Source organism: Cupressus sempervirens, chromosome 2 (assembly GCF_028749045.1).
Source record: "Cupressus sempervirens isolate cs-2001-9-10 chromosome 2, ASM2874904v1, whole genome shotgun sequence".
Taxonomy (NCBI): Eukaryota; Viridiplantae; Streptophyta; class Pinopsida; order Cupressales; family Cupressaceae; genus Cupressus; species Cupressus sempervirens.
In genome coordinates this window covers 45040323-45060957 of record NC_143119.1, presented here as the reverse complement: position 1 = coordinate 45060957, position 20635 = coordinate 45040323, and the positions used below count along the sequence as shown (strand labels likewise).

General features: G+C 34.1%; 1 pseudogene; it reads left to right on the top strand.

The window, feature by feature from the left end:
* Positions 1–7972: 7972 nt before the first annotated feature.
* LOC149570986 (poly [ADP-ribose] polymerase 2-like) overlaps positions 7973–20635 on the top strand; it is a 96129-nt pseudogene continuing 83466 nt past the window's right edge.

Here is a 20635-nt window from a genome sequence, read left to right as displayed (position 1 = left end):
GGGAGGTACAAAAAATAATGGTAAAATATTCCTCTAGTCAAGCGAGGTAGTGTAAAGGAGTAGTCATTAACTAAGGCAATAATATCTAGGTTTTTTTGGCTTAAGACACCATGTTTATAAACTTATTATATACGACTTCATTTTTGTCCTTTTATAGACACTTCTAGATAATATGGTTACCAGGATTTTAATAAAATATGCCAACAATATAGTTGGTTAGTCTATGATTTCTCTTAGGTAGGTTGTTCATTTGGTGGCTAGACTAACCTCAACTTTACAATGTTGAAGATTATGATGCTTTCTCTCTATTTCCACGAGGTAGGTATATACATATATACACACACTCCCCTCTCCCCCCCTCTCTATATGTGTGTATGTATGTATACAAACATAAACATATACATGTGTATATATATGTACATACATACATATATAGATACACACACATAAACATGCACATACACATACACATACGCATACGCATACGAATGCACATGCGCGCCACACACATACATGTTATAAGGTAGGGTTATTGTTGCACCAAATGATCATCTTGTTAATGTCCAATAAAACCACATGAATTGTAGAACACAAAAGGTGGTTAAGCCATATAACGAATCTTGAAAGGGAACATTGGCAGTTAGTCCAACAATTCTCCCTTAGTTATCCTAGGAGATTCAAATCTATAGCAAAGCTGTAATACCACTTGTTACAAGCTAGGGTTGTCGTTGCACTGAAAGATCAATCTATCAATGCCTAATACAATCACTAGACTTATAGAACATATGAGGCATTTTGGAAATGTCACAAATATTGAAGGGGTACTTTAGTGGTTAGTCCAACACACACACACACACACACACACAATTCTTTGCAGCCATATTTATTGATATCCATTGAGGTCTTTTCTTTGTTGTTTTCTTATAATTTTGACAAATAGATGTTTTCTCAAGTTATACTGGACTATTATGGTTTTATATTTTCAAAATTATTCTCTTGAGATGTTATAATTAGCAATGATTGAAATGTGATGTAATGTATCACTTTAATAATCAAGCTTTACATGGATAATTATCCATTATTTCTAATTTATAATTAGGAGTGATCTTGACTCCAGATATAGATACATAATGCTTGGGCAAGTAGGTTTGATTAAAAAATGGCTAGATTTTTATAAGCTAATAAGGTAGAATCGAAATATATCTTGTTAGACTTTTGCCTAAACTTATGACAAAGCCTATGCTTGTTGTCTTTCTATATATTTGTCAGCTAGGCATGACTATGATTTGATATAACTATTATGGTTTAATATTGCAAGACTGAATAAATGACAACTCATATAACGTGGTGAAACTGAATAATTAACTAATACTAGAGTTAGTTACACTTGGCCTCTAATCATTAATTAGAAGGTAATTACTATGATTTAGAATGAATAAATAATCACTGTTGTTTAAAGATGGAAGACCTGATTTATGCTGACAACTAAAGGTGAAGAAGTGATAAAATAATGAGGGAATAAAAAGGCGTATGTTTGTTATTACATTGTAGGTATGAAAATAGGGAATGAGCAAAGCTTTGAAGCCAAAATATCAATGATGGGTTAATTTGGTAATGGATTATACAAATATACTTTGAAGGTTTATCCAAAAACATTAAAGATTTTGATCAATATTGTAATCATCATTGTAATTGTATTCTCTTGGCAAAATGGTAAGGGTTCTAGAATTGTAATAAGTCATGTATATAATCTAACTTCTAAAAGCAAAAGTTAGGAGATAAAATTGCATACTTTATAAAATACAAATAAAATTGGAAATGAGGGCATCCTCATATGACAAACCCACAATATTAAGTCAAGACGTGTAATCTTTTAAGGTGCAAATTGACTTGAGGTTTTCTTATTTCTAATTTGTTATTTTCAATCTGTTTAGTTGGACCAAACTAAAATTGGAATTGTAGGTTTTTTTTGTTTTTGCTTTTTTAAGATCTGGGCATAGATCTACCTGATCTAATAAAGCTTGAAAATGTTAAAAATGTTGGGTCCAAGGAAAATAAGAATGCATTTTTTTAATTGATCTAAATTAACCATTTAAATTTCATTAGCTGCCTTCTCTCTATTTATTTGTACGACGATGACAATGAATATGAGGTGACCCTTGTATTTGTCTAATTTTTGTTTCCATAGATTTTGATCCATTTTGCTTTGGCAGAAGATTACGTAACATATTGCTTTGGTAGAAGGCCCCTTCATCTTCTATGGTTATTTTTGTAATGGTAGTTTCATTGGATTGTCATGTTGTTGATAATAGAGTTCCTAGTTGTTTGTAATCAATTTTTTTGCAATTGACAATTTGATTTTCACACAATTTCCCTTCATGTACAAATCTGGAATGCTATAAAAAAAAATTTCTACTAAACTTTATCCATACTCAATAGTGAAGAGACTATTTCCTTCTTGCTCCACACTCTCACTATATTGAAACCAAATTTGCAAAAATAATCGTCGTTCTGCTATATTTCAAGGGAACCGTAATCATAATCATTCACAAGCAAGAGCTCAGATTCGATTGCTTCTCATTTTTTTGACCACAAACACTTGTTAACTCTATTATCTTCATTGCTAAGAATGATGTTCATTCGAAATTTGTGACCACATAACTTTTGTGAAAATTCGTGCCTCTACTATTTTTGCAATCGAAAATGAATGGAGTTCATATGAAATTGCAGGCTTATGCAACCTATGATCTCTGTCATAATAATGGATTTGAATTTTTTATCAAATTGGAAAAAAGAAAATGGGAATAGGAATGGGCATTTGCTATTCCACCTATTCTACATATTTGGGTGGAATAGAAATTGCTCATTTTGAGGTTAAAATTGGAATACATATCCCTATTTTCAATTCCTATTTGACGCACCTAAACAAAGGATTACATTTTTTAGATATTTACAAATGCCTATTCGATCTAATTCCCATTGCCAAATAGACTCTTAGCTCTAAGTCAAAGGAGTTTCAGGTTGGTACTGGGAGGCCTGGTGCCTTCACTATGTTGCTTGGGAATCCTCTTTAAAAAAGTAAAAAGAGAAAAAATAATATTATATTATACTTATAGAATTCTATATACGCAGGCTTGGTGCCTTCACTCGATTGCTTGGGAATCCTCTTTAAAAAAGTAAAAACAAAAAAAAGAGTATTATATTATATTTAAAGAAGTCTATATAATTGAAAAGAGATAAACAACCAATATAGTCATCACACTCTAAGCCTAAGCTGTGGCTTCGAGGGGGAGCTGGCATTTTGTATTTGATGCTCCTGCCAAATTGATTTGACCTTGAACTCAGCTCCACAAAATAGAGCGGTTGTCTCTTATCTGGCGAGTACATATTGTTTTATGATAATTCGGCGCTCCACTCGATTCATTCTCCAGACTTAGCACTTGGAGCTTCTGCAGCTTTGATAAAATTGGTGAGTCCAGTTTCTTGTTTGCTATCTAGAAAATATTAAATATCCAACTGATACTATAGTTTATGTAGAAAATTTGGTGTTTCATTTTGATCGTCTACAGTAGGATCAAATAATTTCAATTTTAGTGTTTCGATACATGGGTCTTTACTTTTCCATGGGAAGCTGACAACTGAGATTGGGCATGAAAAACCTTAACAAATAGCTGACGAAAGCACTTATTTCTCTTGTGATATAATTTCAGACAAACTAAGTTAGGAAATATTCCTTATAATGATATAGGTTATTCAACTACTGTGGTTTCAATGCTATAATCATGATGTGTGGTACAGAAATATTAGAAATTGGTCGTAGAAAGCTTGGTCACATTCTGGTCGACGTAAGTTTGAAATCTTGCTTGGCTTCTTGAGCTCTGTTTCAGCTATGCAAATTGAGGGTAGACAGATTCTATTTCTAGTAAAAAAGCTCTAATGAAATATGTGACTCGTCAAACACACGGTTGGAGGTAAAGCATAGCAAGCCATTCTAAGATTCAAAGTTTTGAGAATTAATTTCTACCCATGTTTTTTATAATAATTGTTATTGCCTTCAATCTAGAAATTTCATTGAGAGGATGATGTATGTGTTACAAACTTACAAGCTAGGGTTGTTGTTGCACCAAAAGATTGACTTGTTAATGCCCAAGACAATCAATAGTCTTATAGAACCATAGGAGGTGGCTAAGCCATGTTGTGAATCTTGTGAAGAATGTTGGCCCATTGCCAACAATCCTCCTCTGAGCATCACTCACTACATCTTGAATGGAATCAAACAAGTGAGCAAGCTTTGATACCACTTGTTAGTAGCTAGGGTTGCTATTACACCAAAATATTGAATTGTCAATGTCCGATACAACCAATAGTTTTATAGAGCCACAGGAGGTGGTAATGCCATGCCGCAAACTTTGTGAGGGATGTGGGCGCATTGCCAATAATACTAGGTTCAAATCCTACCAATAGGGCAGTGCACAACTTAGAAAAGATGCCACATAGTTGATGAAATTGAGGCCAAGGACAGTGGAGTTGGGTAGTAACGAAGGGTACTTTGTAATGTCAAAGATGGGTTACCTTGGGTATGCATGTGGCATAGGCTCAATTCTATACTATATGAAGTGGAACTTCAATCTTTAAATTTCATCGATGAGGAGGATGTGCAATGGGCGATTTAGGTTCAAACCTGTTACATCCTAGTTTTTGACCTAATTTAAAATGTTCATATAGCTGCTAAGGTTCACATGAAGTTAGTTGACAGATAAATTTGTTATAACCTTGTGAAATGGTAAGATGGTTAGTCGTTATAATTTCATATGAAGATAACATACTAGTTGATAATTTATCACAAATTCATGGAATTGAAAAGGTGGTTAGCCATTATGATTATTTATGATTAAATAACTTGTTATGGTAATATGATTTAATTGTGGAGAATTTTCCTATAGGAAGCACTTTAAAGGGGTGAAAGCATTGTCAAAAAAGAATTGGGCATAGGAGCATCGCCATCTCTAGGAAAATTGGTATGAATTGTGAATCACCATAGTTGAGGACCTAGCGAGTTGAACATCAAGATAAAATCGATGGAACCACATGAGCTATTAAATAATTATTTAAAAAATTAATTATTTTAATTAAAAAATTATAGGTACCTTAAAGGTTTTGAATGATCTTTCACCATATTATTTTAATAAATGTTCACTGATAACAATATATACCTATGTACATACACATAGATATAAATATAAAGTGACACCATAATATTATTTTGTTTATAATATAATGATGCCACCTCGCCAATATATCTACATGTATGTAGATAGATATAAACCATAATTATTTTCGAATTATAACCTTCAAATCTTTTTCCATCCTTTTTATTCTTTTCTTGTTTACTGATTAAACACTTGGGACATTTATTTGGCATCCAAGAGCCAGGACATTTCTTTTATGTTATGGCTTCTTAGAAGCCAAAGAGACTTATTATCTCATTATATATAATGAAGTCAAGGAAGGTGGAATACATTCATATATTTCAAGCACTCGACTCCCATTTTATTACCCGTCTTCTTCCATAAATCCAATCACATTTATCTTAACACCGATATGTAGTGTTCCTTTACATGATTTCTTGGTTATACTGATGTTTTGTAATTAAACGTGAGAAATCTTTATATTGGTAATTGTGTTCAGGATCTCTCCTACAAGGAGTGAGGCAAAATGAGTAAGCGTCTAGCAAGACATCATCTTTCTTCCATATTATATCAGATTATGTGGATAACTGGAACCCAAGTAATGTAATATGTTTTCCTTTATTAGTTGTTATTGCATTCTAATTATACAATAGTAAGCTATAATTTACAACATGATGCAAATCATTTTACTTAACATCATATGATTGACCTTCTCTAATTAGAGTTGTTTATGGAAAGTAAATGCCAAGTAACCATGTTATGAAATCTTGATTTGTTATGCCATCAGAGATTAAAATTTAAAAGATATTTTTTTGCAAGAACACATTATTCAAATCATAGATTGTGATAAGTTGGAACCATATAATATTCATAAATCAGTTGAAGATCAGTGGACAGAGTCGATTTCTTTGAGATTTGAACACGTAGGACTCACTCGACTATATAGCCAAGGAAAAGGGTGAAGAGGTGAGAGAAATGAATCTGCATAACATGAAACAAAATTAGACGTGATATAAAAATGTTTGTTTTTAAACTGAATCATTTAAAAGCTCATGCATGATTATGTTTATTGCATTCTCCTGCTGTCAAGTTGAGTGGTGTGATTAGATACTAGGATGCTCAGTGGCCAGTAAGGTGTTCCATGTCTATTTTGAGTAGGGAGGGACTTTCTCATTAGAGATTGTGTGGGGATAAGTTTTGGTCCAAGGTTGGGTGGTTAAGCCCTTGACAATGTTTTCCCTCTCCACAAGATGTCAGGACGTGCATTTGATAACGATAAGTTGAGCATTCAAACATTTATTGGTAACTAGTATTTTTACTTTTATGATATTTATACAAATAGAAGGTATGATGGATTAAGTTATATTGTCGAATTCAATTATTTCTTCTGATGTAAGCAACCTTTCTCATCAATGTAATTGGTGACCAATAGTTTGGATGAATTTCCAATTAAATATAGAATATATCTATAGGATTGTTATTTCAGTCTTTCTTTTATATGGATAGTGAATAGGAACATATCTTCTAATCTTATGTTATTGCCACAATTAGCAACAGGAAGAAAAAGAATGATCCAATGGTAATTGATGCCCTAAATGAAATAGTGGTATTTGAAGCCCTAAATGATATAGTAGTATTGACACCTCAAATGATACAATGGTATATGATGCCCAAAATGATCTAATGGTAATTGATGCCTTAATTGATACAATGGAATGTGATGCCCTAAACGATATAGTGGTATTTGATGGTAATTGTGATTTGATTGTGATATAGTGGTATTTGATGGTAATTGTCAATTTATCCTAAGTGATATTTGTGGACTAATCTGGGTGATTGCAAAAGTACCCCTACATTGATTTTTCGGTTCAAATTCCATGGTCTGTAGATTTTAATTTCCATAGCAAATTTATTGATGGTATTTTCAGATGTTGGTTATGAGTTTTCCATTTAAGTATTTATAACTGCTAATCTCATTCACATGAACATAACTGATATAATTATCTTCCTATCAAAATGAAGTAATAACAGTATTTCTTTGATATGTTAGTTGTTAGTTAAGATCTGGGAAAAGTGGATGTTACAAAATCCCTAATCATGCTAAAGTGATATGTAACCCATAATGCATGACATGACATAGAGTTTGTGAAATTAATGCCAAGGACACAGTGGTGTTGGGGAGTATTGAAGATGGAGTATTTTGGAAACATGTGATATGGATTCAACTCCATCCTTTTCCATGTGTTTTTGTAGTCTTGGGTTTAGCCGTAGTAAGGTGATCCATGGTTTCATTCAACATCTAAGGAAGCCTATAGTATGGTGTTGGACCCTGTGCAAGTATACTACAGACAACTTTTGAAAATTTATTCAATTGTTTTTATAGACAAAATCAGTTCCTATTTTTCTTTTCCAAAAAAGTTTTCTTGCACTAGAGTCAAAGTTTTCATATCTAGACAAAATCGAGGTTGATCTAGTTATGTTAAGTTACAATGGAACTTATTAATTATTAGTCTTCATGTGTTAATTCCTTTGAGTCATTTCATCTGCAAAACTTTACATTTACATACAGCTGTAAAGAGTTTGTGATTTCACTAGTTTTAGAAAGACAATTGGAACATTTCTTCCATTTTGTTCATATCATAACATATTTGTTAACTTTTTAAATTTAGCCACTATGGACAATGTCTGTGTTGATATTCCAATTGTAGAATCTCTGTGTATGTATTTGGAGGAAGTGAATGCCCGCAGAGTGTTTCTCATACACCTTTTTAATTCTTTTCTAGATGGACCATGTGTTGATGCAAAAGCTTAAAGTGCAAGACCTTCGTCATGAGCTGGCTAAATGCGGTCTTGATACTTCCCGATATAAGCTTGATTTGGTAAGTATTTTCATCAACTGTAATTACAAGTAGGTGGAGCTGATGCAGTTGTTAGGTCATCTATCTAGTTGGTTGTAAGATATAGTCACCCAAGATATAGGTCATTTTTTTTTTCACAATATATTATACAGATTAATCTAGACTTGGATCAGAAACTCTAGAAAGTGAAGACACATTTAGACAGAATTTATTTTGAGATTAAAAATAACCTAATCAATTTGTAGGTAATCAGACTTAATGAAGCTATTCGAAATGACTTAAAGGATGACAACATGTCTAGTTCCAATATTAATATTGCTATTGTTACAAAAGCAAATGACACAGACCCATACAAACAGTACGAAGATATATATAACAAAGTTGGTACAAGGGCTACCGCTAAAAGAGACTCAAGTATTTGCTCCCTAGATAAAGAGAACAAAGATGGAGCTATTCCTAAAAAACATAAACTTGAAGATGTTGGGGGCACGACAAGTCAAGGTGCTGACAACAAGAGATTACAGGGGATAACTAGAAAAAATTGACTTCCACATTGAAAGATGAAGATTGTAACATCAGGTTATTCTACAAGTACAAATCAGCTGAATTTAATCTTCTAATTATTAGATGAGATATATCTAAACTAATATTGAAGTAAATCTAAAGTTCTGAATCTATTTTAATTACTGAATATCAAATTTATTCTAATGTTTTAGAATACTGAATTTTAACCCTAATCTAAATTATTGTAAGAAAAAATCCATCTAATCAATTTATGTTACATCTAAATACATGGAAAGAATCTTTCAGTTATATACATATATAAAGAAACTTAAATAAACAAAGATACGTACTGATTTTTGTGAGAGACTCTTCCAATTAATTGACCAAGCTCTGACTTTGGTGAGGGGAGAAGCATTAACATAGGCTTAACTTCCCAACTGCGAACCTTTTTACTTATCCCCACAAGTTCTAATTAAATAGAATGGCCCTCCCTACCCTGAGGTCAGGCTTACGACGTTCATTGATCCAGTCATCGAAGTACTCAAGTGGGTTGAGGTCCCAATAGCTATTCGATTGAATAGTTGAAGTATCAAGACAACAACGCGATCATTTTGTTGTGGCATGAATGCCCTTTTATTGCCCTGGCCAGGGATTTCAGAGGTGGGTTTTTATAACCCGATCTCCACCGCTCAGCTTGATAATTAATTATCAAAGTGGATTTACATGAGCTAATCAGATTATTTTGATTAAAATTAATTATTGATATCTTTCTTTTTTTTCTTGTGTCATGTTCATCTACACCTCACACCATCAACAGATCTTTAGATCTGTGATTCCTCGGTGCCTAAACTCGTTATATCTTATTCATAAGTTTATGATTCTGCATTCTAGGACTTTCCTTGGTTTTTAGAGTTGATCATTATTACTAATTTTGGTTGATTGAGGCAGAATAGTTCATGACACAATTCTACAGATTCATGACACGGGCTGATAATGGTATAGTTCTATATTCAAAGTATTGTTGATTGAAGTGGTAATATCAGACAAAAATGAGATCAGAAGTCTTAATACTATCGTTGTTAAACAAATATTTACAAACTTTGTTGGTTTTTCTACAATTATGATGAGCACAAGTGTAATATTATGACTCCATCTTTACACATAACTCCTTCACTCCGTTTCAGCCCAACTCATAAGGAAAGAAGACATAAAAAGATAGAAAATCATGAGCAAAGGAAAATAATAACATTTTTAATACACCCTTACTTGTCTTTAGTTTACTGAGCGCCCTGCTTGTGAAGTCTTCAACGTAAGTTGAATCTCGACTCTCAAAAAATGTGTAACATTGGCTTCACGTCTGCTCAGATAAATGATTTTGTGGTTAATCAAAACGAGGTTGTAGGCGGTGAATGTTTGGCAGGAAGATCGAGGGATCTAAAAAGGAAATCTAGAATGGATAACTGATGGTAGAGAGAGACTTTCACTTATCACCAACTTAGATTATTGATAGACAATAGCTGAGACCATGGCGAGAGCATGAACAGGTGGGAACATTTGTTACTGTCCTTTGAAAATGACAAAGGCAGTATATTAAAGATATTGGTCGACCTTTCATCTCCTGCCATTACAAGATTGAAAAACGATTGAGATTCCCATCGATTGAAAATACGAAACGTTGGGATAAGGGGTGAAATTTTTTATTAATATAATTTAATGTTATATTATTATTTTGGTTAGATTATAGTTAGATATATTCAAAGTGACATTATTGTATTATAGATCCCAATATAATAGTGCCACTTTGCAATAATTTAATTGTGATTCTTATCAAAATAATGATATAATATTAAATGATATTACTTATTTAATAAATAAAGGTAAGAATTCTTTTTATTTAAATTAATAATCTTGTATTATTTTAGCTCATGTAACTTTCCACTTTGAACTTTAATTGTCAAGCTTAATAAACTTGCCATGGTGTCTTTTTGATCAGATATTCCTGATAACTAGGTCACATGATAATCCCATTCTAAATGACCTCATTTTGTAATGCGTCCCCTCCTTCTCTAGTCTTTATCCTGCAACCTTCAAAACAATCATTCTCGCCAAAAAACATCAATTTCATAATTCATAATTTGCTCAAATAATATTCATTTCATATGAACACAACAGCTATATTCATTTCATATGAGCACAACGGCTATAAACTATATTCATTTCACATGAACACAATAGCTATAAACTATATTCATTTCATATGAACACAACGACTATAAACTATATTCATTTCACATGAACACAACGGCTATAACTACCATGATGGAACAACAACTAACTTCACATGAACATGAAAATTTATTCTGGTTCAATGTCTATTTTTAACTAAAGAGAAATTAGGGCAAAAATTGGGATGTAACAAAGATGAACTAGATTCTTCCAAGCACAAAGAAAAAAGAGATATCAATGAGATGACTATTGACGAGCTTCGACAGGAGCTTTCTATGCATGGATTATCAACTTCTGGAACTAAAAAGGTTCTTATTGGAAGACTTGGTAAAGCTATGGACAAAATGCCATTTATAACCACAACAGATGATTCAAGCACTTCACAAGATGTGAAAGGTAAGGGCAAATTTTTAAAAGTTGAATTAATGAATTTAGTTCAAAAACAAGTTTTAAATCTCTATAATGTTCTTATTAGCTATTTTTTATGTATGATTATTATTTCAAGGATGTTTGTTTTGATGATGACATCAAATTTCTGTTGGTCAGGTAAGAGTTGCGTGTTGGATATTTATATGATCTTTGAAGTGTTTTTGCTATCTGTAATGGAGTAGTAAAGAACCTAGACAGAGACTTGTCATGTTTGCTACTGCAAAATTGAATTATTTTTAACTGAGTATAGACCTCAGAACTCTAAATCAGGAAGGGTAGCATTAAAGTTTCAACCATCACGTACTTCCATATATAAATGAAGGATTGATGTGCCCCTATTTTAAGCATTGTTATCTATGGAAACACAGTAATGGTTGGATGTTTTTGTGGATGAGTGGCACAAAAATCTCAATTGTGATCAGACAGACTTAGCTGATGGTTAGTAGTGTTCCTGAATATTCATTGTGTGTTCTTGTAAGTGCTGATCTGTCCAAAATTAGCTCAGAAAATATGAGACTGTAATGCAAGATATATAGAGTGCTAAGATGACATATCTATGTATAGAAGAAGATAGGCTTGATTTTAATCTATTCATAAGCTCTTCAAATAAGTAGCAAATACAAAATGACCTCTGGTAGAGATATGCTGAGGACATGATTAATTAATGGAATATATATTGTAAAGCTGCCCATTTCATGGTCTCGCTAGGTTTTTTGTTTGTTGCATTTGATTTGTTTATATATTCTAGGGAGTTCCAATACCTAAGGGTAATGTATTATGCATGGGTCAGTGATCTTGCCATCTCATTTTTCTTTTACTTGTAAAAGTAAATTGGCTGTATCTCCTGTACACATGAGAAGATTATATATTGATTCTTTCTTAGTATTGATTATATTGCTGCGCAGCATTTGTAATTTCAGAGACTCTCTTGATTGCCATCATAAGACTTTAAAAGACAGTGGATGGTTGCCTCAAGATCTCTCAGGGGATGTTAGATTTCATTCATAGTATAGTTGGGGTGAAGAAGGGCTGCCCTCTGTCTCCTACTTTGTTTGGATTCTACATTGAAGGGCTAGAACAGTTCCTTCAAGTGCACTCCCTCCTTTGGGACGATTGTTTCTTATACCAAGTTTTTATTTCTATCTTTCTCTTCATAGATGATGTGGTCCTAATGGCCTCTTCGTAAGGCTCACAAAGAGCCCTTGATGGCCTCACTTCTTTCTACGATTTACAACAATTGATGACGAATTTGAGTAAGACTAAGGTAATGTCTTTAGTTGTCTCAAGACCTCTCACTGCCACTTCTTGTTTTAGGGTGAGGAGATTGGGATTGCTTCTTCATACACTTATTTAGGAGTCAAGTTTTCAAATTGGCAGGTCAACCTCATATCAAAAAGGTTTATGGCTCCTTGACACTTGTTTAAAGACAATACTTCAAACATCAGTTCTAGGACAACATGTCTAACCTAACTCTTATGGACATTTTGATTATACTGATTACGCTCTATACTTCAATTGTTTGGGGGTCGTCCTTAATGGAGTAAGATTGGGCTTTAGTGGAGCATGTCCAAACTCTTTTCCTTAGGTGTATTATCAAATATATTGAGTCTATTCGACACAACCTTGTTAAGTTCATCTGCGATGCTTCACTGACTCCTTCGAGGGACATTAAAAATATTCATACCTAGCCTATTGCTCTTTTGAGGGTATTGCATGTTCTGATTCCACTGATTGGGCTTGTTAGTTCACTCACTCCTTGACTCTTCTTGGCTCTATTGGGATTGATATCGATTACCTTCCCCCTTTCCACTATTCCCTAGATGTCCTATCTCATCTATTGCCACCCCGACAAGAGTTGGACATCCATATCAAGATGGACATCTATAAATGACATATCCTTTCTTTTCTTGCACTATTGTCTTTAGGGGCCTCACTCGAGAATGATATTCTATGTAGAGCACTTTCTTGAGTTATTGGACACGATCATTGTTTGCTATCGTACCCATCTCATGGTTGGTCTCATGCACATCGTAACACGCTTGGCTCTTTTGGAGTGGCTTCACATAGACTTTGTATCCAGATTGACCATTATTTGGTGATGCAGGAGCATCCAGAGGTATATGGGCAATCCTGTGTCACCCAAAAAAATGTACTTAGACTTAGTTTCTATTTTATGTCTTTGCATTTTTGGATACCCATTTGGCTCAAATAAAGGTTCCAACTCTCATAGTTCAACTATCAGTGCATTTAAAAATCCCGAAAAAATAGGAGCATGTAATTTGACCATCATTTTGGTGACCTAGAAGGTGTGACTTGGCCAGATGAATGTAATCAGGATTTACAGCATTCCAGAAAAAGAATCAGGTCAAAAGGCCCCACGGTTTGAAAGTTATTGCAGTTTTTCGGGTTTTGGAGACCCCCTAAGAATGCTTCAGAGTCAAGTTTGGGGCATTAAATGACCTCGAAAAGGGTCGAAAAATGGGGGACGAGCGAAGCTCGTCCATAGGGCTATAGAGCGCTTCGAGAGCTTTCCGAAAATGTAAACGGTTCGTCAATCGGAGTTACGGTTCAAAAGTTATGCCTCCCGGAAGTTCGGCTACCGTTTCTGGATTCTTCTAGAATTGCACCGACTTCTAACGCAGCTTCCGGAACCTTCCATTTTGTCGGTGGATGCCTACTAGCACTTTCTAGAATGTACTCCTAGTCCTTAACCCTCCAGGGTCTATTTAAGGAGATTTCTGGCATTGTAAAAGGCAGTTCGGATTGGAGCTTGAGAGGAGGTGCTATCTGGAGAAATATTCTCCAGATTTATGCTATTGTAAGCCCGCAGGGCATGTTTTGAGTTTATTTTCTCTGCACTATTTGTACCAGCTTATTTTCTTAGTTAATGAAATTCCCCCTTTCTATTGTGTCTATTCTGGTTATTGGGTTGTGTTCCCATCATTTGGCTAGGGAGGATACAATTTTCCAAATTTGTCATTAGTGGGAGGTTAAGACATAAACTTCATTTTTTTGTGCCCCATGTACTATGAGATCAGAGGGAGTCTCTATTCCTTATTTAGGTTGGGTTAGTCTTTCCCAACCTTTTTCAGATATAAAGACTAGACATGCCTTGTAATCTATCTTTAGGAGACATGGAGGCTCTGGGACCTTAATTGAGCAACAACTTTTCCCCTTGAGTTTGCATTTTGATCAACTCATCACCTCATTCTTCATAATGGTTTCCCCCATATGGGGTAGCAATTAGGCGATGGATATTTGGGTCTCTTAGGGATGTGAGACCTCATAGACCTTCTAGTTATCAATATCCTTCTAGTGGTTTTAGGGCCCCTCGAAGTTGGCATGGGATTTTCTCTCCTAGGGCTTATTTGTAGGTTCTAGACTTTTTCTTGGTTTGCTCAGAGTAGCTAGATGGGTTGTTTGGTTTAGTGGGTTCTTCTTACTCTAGTTCTTTGCTTTCTGTTCTATCTTTTTTTTTGGATACAGTTTGGTGTTCCAGCTATACGCTATGTTACTTCTTTGTTTCAAGTAGTTCCTTGGCCCCTTTTTTTGGACATTAATAAATTTATCTTTTTATTTTTCTTATCTTTGTGCTCAATGCACTTAATATATTGTAGTGTAATTTTCATTATCTAGACTAGAAATTTTCTAAAAGTCAAATAGTTGGCTTTCCATTTATATACATCTTTTTCCCAAATCAATAATGTGGGGGGTGACAAGGTTCAAACTCATGCCCGTGGATGATAAAATTAACGATTAAATATTTAACCATGAATTTTGTAATTAAATATTTATAAAATTTCATATATTATATCATAATCTTAAATATATTAAATCAATAATCTCATTGTGATATTGCTATCAAGATTTAAATGTGATATTTTTGAGTCAAACTCATTGACCCATATTTCATGAGTAGTGACTCAACATGAATCCATCTCTCATGAGTTTGACTCAAAAATCACATAATTAAATGGATAGCAATATCACAATTTGACTTGCTGTGGAAATTATCTCCTACTTATCTAATAATCTCATATTTAATTTAAGTTTTTGACTATTAATTATTTTAAACATATCTTAAGTTTTTATTATTAAATAAAAAATATTATAATTATAAATTTAATATGGTAGTTTTCAAATATTTAACTATTGAAACAAAAAGGAGTCAAGAAATAATGTTTAAATTTAAATATATAATATAACATGTATATATATATATATATATATATATATATATATACTTTTAAGGCCACTAAATTTAAAATTCAAACATTCATTGGAGGATCCATTTCTGAGAGAGGGAGATAGCGAAAAATGATTCTAAGACTTTGGATATTTGATAGCTAGAATGAGGCTTAGTTTTGTAGGTTCTGCTTGTAGATTGATATATTTTGATCTTTGAGACTTTTGGATACATGTTTGAGATGTATTGATTTGGATATTTATATTGAGAGACCATGGTTTTGATGTTTGAGACAATTGTTATATAGTTGGAAAACTCACAAAGGGCAAGAACTCACCAATGCTTGAAAATAATCGGGAAAAACTTGATCATTTTTTGTGAAAAGCTTGGTAAAAAACTTTGGATCTGAAAGAAATTGCATAAATTTGATTAGAAATACATTTTCTTTCCAAAATTTAATCATAAGATGCATCCAATGAATTAGTAACTATAAATTAATGATAAATAAAAGAAATAAGTTGAGTTTAGATATATTAATGCAAAGTGGGTACAAATCGCATTCTCATGAGGAATGCTGACAACAAGAGGCGTGGAAACAAAGTAGTAAATAGTTTCTATATAATTAAAAGTAAATACATCATTATATTTATATCTTCCTCTTCCCAACTCTAGTAACAAATAATGGAGAGGGTCTAGTCCTAGAAGCTTACTATGGGCGTGACTATTCCTCCTCACTCGATATCTCTGGTGATGTATGCGGCTTGTTCTCCATCTTGGATTTAGCTCCTCCTAGAATTGGTGATGACTCATTCTCCTCATTGTCCTCAATGTCATCCCATGTGAAACCAAATCCACCACCCTCCTCCATAACCCCCCTCTCCAAATTGGTGATGTCATTCTCTGTAAACAATGGTGGCTACTCTCATTGTAAGGGTCTATATCGTCCAAATCGATTAGACTTGCTGCTGCTCCTTGGGCCTTTCTTATGCACAATTGAAGATTATATTGCACAAATAAAAGGTCATTAAGACATTTTGGGTTACTTGTTTTTGTTCTTTGTGTGGATAGCCACACATAAGCTCCAATTGTGTGCACAATGCGATAAGCTACAAGGTTGGCATTAGCTTATGAGGGAAAATATTTTGAGATGGACGGGGGAGGGGTATTTCCACCCCGATGTTGCCACTAGCATTTGGAAAATAAAATATTGAGAAGTTAGAAAACAAAGAGAAAAAAAAACTATAATTTATCAATTACTTCAGATCTAAGTTGTCTGTTTGGATTTGAGCTTGGATGTGGGTTTGAGATTCAAGTTCTAAATTTGTTCAATTTTTTTGGGGCAGGTTCAATTTTGTTTAGGGTTCGTTCGTACAAAAAAGGTTTATATATATGTATGCATTTGTTGTGTATGTATATGTATATGTTTATGATATAGATGTATATACATGTAGTAGCAAATAAGTGCATACACCACTATGCTAATAGTAAAGCAACATAGAAAAACACACCACCATATATATTAATGTTCTACTCCAAATAACATATGTTTTACCTTTTTGGCCTTTTAAGTGGTCTTTTTTAGGGTTGGATGGTTGGATTGACTAAAATAGACCCCACAAATTTTTAAAAATGTAAAAAAATCCATTTTTCGGCCAAATTCAACCTGGTTCTTGTTGCAGATTTGTATATTCATGATAAAAATGGAAAGAGTTGTGCCAAATTCATTTGCTATAATTTGGATAGACTTTGAAAGTATTTGACAAACTTTTGCAATGATTGGATTAAAATTTGAGGTTGATGTTGATGTTAGTTTTGTACCACTACTTAACATATAGCAATTAAACACTGGATATGGAATATTGAGTCCTCAATTCCTCTCTTGAAAAGATAATATTTATGAAGACATAAGAAAAAAATCCAATGTTCCTCACACTTGTGGATACTAACAAAGTATATCAATGTGATTTTTTGGTAATCACGTAGGCGGCCTTACGCTATTTCTTTATGGATAGCTTGGACTTTTGATGAGATGGTGGTGATGATGATGGTTTGGTATGAGTTCCAAATGATGTTGATGGAGATGGTGATGGTAATGGGAGGTGTGTATACCAATGATGTTTTTCTTTACTTCCCTCTTCAAAGCTCCAATCACTTAACTTTCTGCTATTGAGAAGATGCCACCTCATCAAGGGACCAATGAAAAAAGTGAAAATGGAAACCAATGAGAAGGCACCAAAATGGTTGCCAATCAGAATAAGACACTTGTCCTATCCAAGAAGAAAGAGAAATTTCCACTTGGGCTTACATCAAATGGTCTTCTAATATAAATCTACCCTTTTCTTTCATCTTTTTAGCCAAGGCAATGAACTTGGCTAGCCTTTTGTTGACTTCCTTCATGGGATGACAAGGTGAATGTTTCATCTTGAGCTTAGCTGAATTCATCATGCTACTTGTTGCTTGTAGTGTCTTCTCATGGTCCTTCTCATACTCTCTTGCGTATTTGATAAAGGCATTGAGGGAGGCAAGGGTGCCCAAATGTTTCTTTTTGATGGCAACCTTCCTCAACTCATCCAACCTTGATCCCAACTCTATCTCATTGATGCTCTCCTCTTTGATATCTTCAAAATCAAGTGCCGCCCCAACATCACTCATCATGGTTGAAATGGAAGTGTCCACGCCTGGGCTATGTTGTGCAATCACATTCTATATTTCCTCAAATGTTCTCAATCTGGTAGTCAAGGCAACAAACCAAGACTCTACTATACTCAAACCTCCTTCATTAACCAACTTGGCTCTTTCCAAATATTTTTTTGGTAGCTCAATGAATGCCTGTAACTTTAGAATAGCTAAATACTTGACTGGAAGGAAATCCTTCCACTCCTCTTCAAATAATCTAAATTTATCTCTTGTAGCCACTAATGACTTGAATGTTGAGATAAAAGAAGGCAATAAATTTTGCCTATCTTGGATTGTATCATGGATCCAATCCTTGAGTTCATGCAGATGAGCTAGTATCTCTTCTATGTTACTCCCGTTGTCTTAAGGAAGGGCTGCCTGGTGCAACTATTGGATAGGCTGGAAATCTCTCCAATATTTGTTCTCAACTTCTAACTTTATGATCCTTTCATTTTCCTTTCTCATCCTTTATCTGATTGAAACTATGCCCTCCTGGATCTCCTCACATTCCATGTCATCCGTGTTTCTTCTCAATTTATGCTCTACTATTCCATATTCCTAAGTTGCAATCTCATCCAATGCCTTGCTAATCATTGGTATAGCAATTTCAACCTTTCGGTGACCATCACTGTTGCTCCTAATCACCTTTTCCATTTTTTTTTAGTTCTTGCTATCACCCTTTTCCATTAATCCTTGGATGTCCTCAATGGTTCAGGCATTTACTACCTCGCCTATTGGCATAAGTATTTTCCTTAACCATAGTGGTGCAGTGCATCTCCCTAAATTTGAATTTGGTTCAACTAGCAAAGCATCACCAACGGCCTCGCATGCCTAACTTATTTCCTCAATATCAATCGGCCCATCTGTTGGATACAATTAGTTAATTGAGTGTTGTCTTTGATGTTACACAAATGTCATATCAGTCATTAGACAGAGTCTACCGAGCTCAGAAGGTAAGCATAGTAGTTTATAGAGTCTACCGAGTGTTGCTATATATTACACTGTAAAGATAGCTTCTACCGAGCTAACTTGGTTAATGAAGGAAGTCCAGTACTTACCAAGCTCACTTGGTGATCGAAGGAAACTGTGACAGAGTATTTATCAAGCTAGGAAGGTAAGTGAAGAAAAGTTAGTGTTTACCAAGCTGGGAAGGTAAGCGAAGAAAAGTTAGTGTTTACCGAGTTGGGAAGGTAAGCGAAGGAAAGTTAGTGTTTACCGAGTTCACTCAGTGTCCAAAGGATTTTTGCACAATTCGCAGTGCTTACCAAGCCTCACTTGGTTAACACTAAAGATCATTATGGTACAGTGTTTACTGAGCTGGGTTGGTTAGCGAAGGATTTTTGAAAAGTGTGGAATTAAGGCTAAAATTGATTTATGTGATGAATGTAGCTGACTCACAATATAATTATTAATAATTTTAACTTGTATTTAAGGCCGACTTGATAATCAGAAAGGTATATATGAAGGATCAAGTTGTGAATTCAAGTGTGCATGTGTGGATAAGATGTATGTGTGAATTGTGAAGGTGCAAGCAAATTTTTGAAGGATCAGATATCCTTGTGGAGCTACAAAGCTTTTATGTGATCAGAGAGGATCTAGTGAAGTAGAACAAAGATCTGTATCAGCAAAGATAACTTGCATTATATTCAGATCATTCATTGTTACTTTCCAACAATTGGTATCAGAGCTTTTTGGTGCTTGCAGGAAAGGATTTCAAGGTTCTAAGAAAAAGATCAAGATGTCTTACAAAAGAGAAATTCCAAAACTTAACAAAGATAACTTCTCAGCATGGCAAGAATTGATGAAACTTTATCTGGCTACTGTTGGTGATACTGGACTAAAATACCTTGAAGAAAAATATGAAGAACCTTCTGGCACATTGTCAGTTAATGATATTGCTAAAAAGAAGACTCACAAAAATATGATGATAGACATAGCATCTGCTCTCAGCTATGAAGAATTTGATGACATTAAGGACTGCAAAACTGCCTTTAACATGTTGAACAAGCTAAACAAGATCTATGGAGGGGATGATAATGTGAGAAGAGCAAAAGCAGAAAGTCTAAGAGGACAATTTGATCAAATGAGGATGAGAGAGGATGAAAACATTACAAAGTATGTTGAAAGAGTTAAAGCATGTGTAAGTACAATCAGGGCAGTTGGAGGTGACATCAAAGGAGAAACAGTTGTAAGAAAAGTTCTCAGAACCTTGCTTCTTGTTTATGCAATCAGAGTCTTTGCAATACAGGAAAGAAGGTGTGAAGCAAATCATAACATAAATCTTGATGCCATAGTTGGAAGACTAACTGCATTTGAACTAGATAACTTTGACAACTATGTTCCAGCCTCCAAAAACATTGAATTAGCATTTCAAGCCAAGCTCTCACTCAAAGAGAAAAGAAAAAAGAAGATAGAATCATAGTCAGAAAGTGAAAATGAATCAAGCCAAAGTTCAGACAGTGATCTCGAAGTGATCGAAGCTCTACTAGCCAAGAAATATTCTAGAGGTAGAGGAAAATACAAAGGTAAAGTTCCTCTAATCTATTTTTCTTGTGATGAAATTGGTC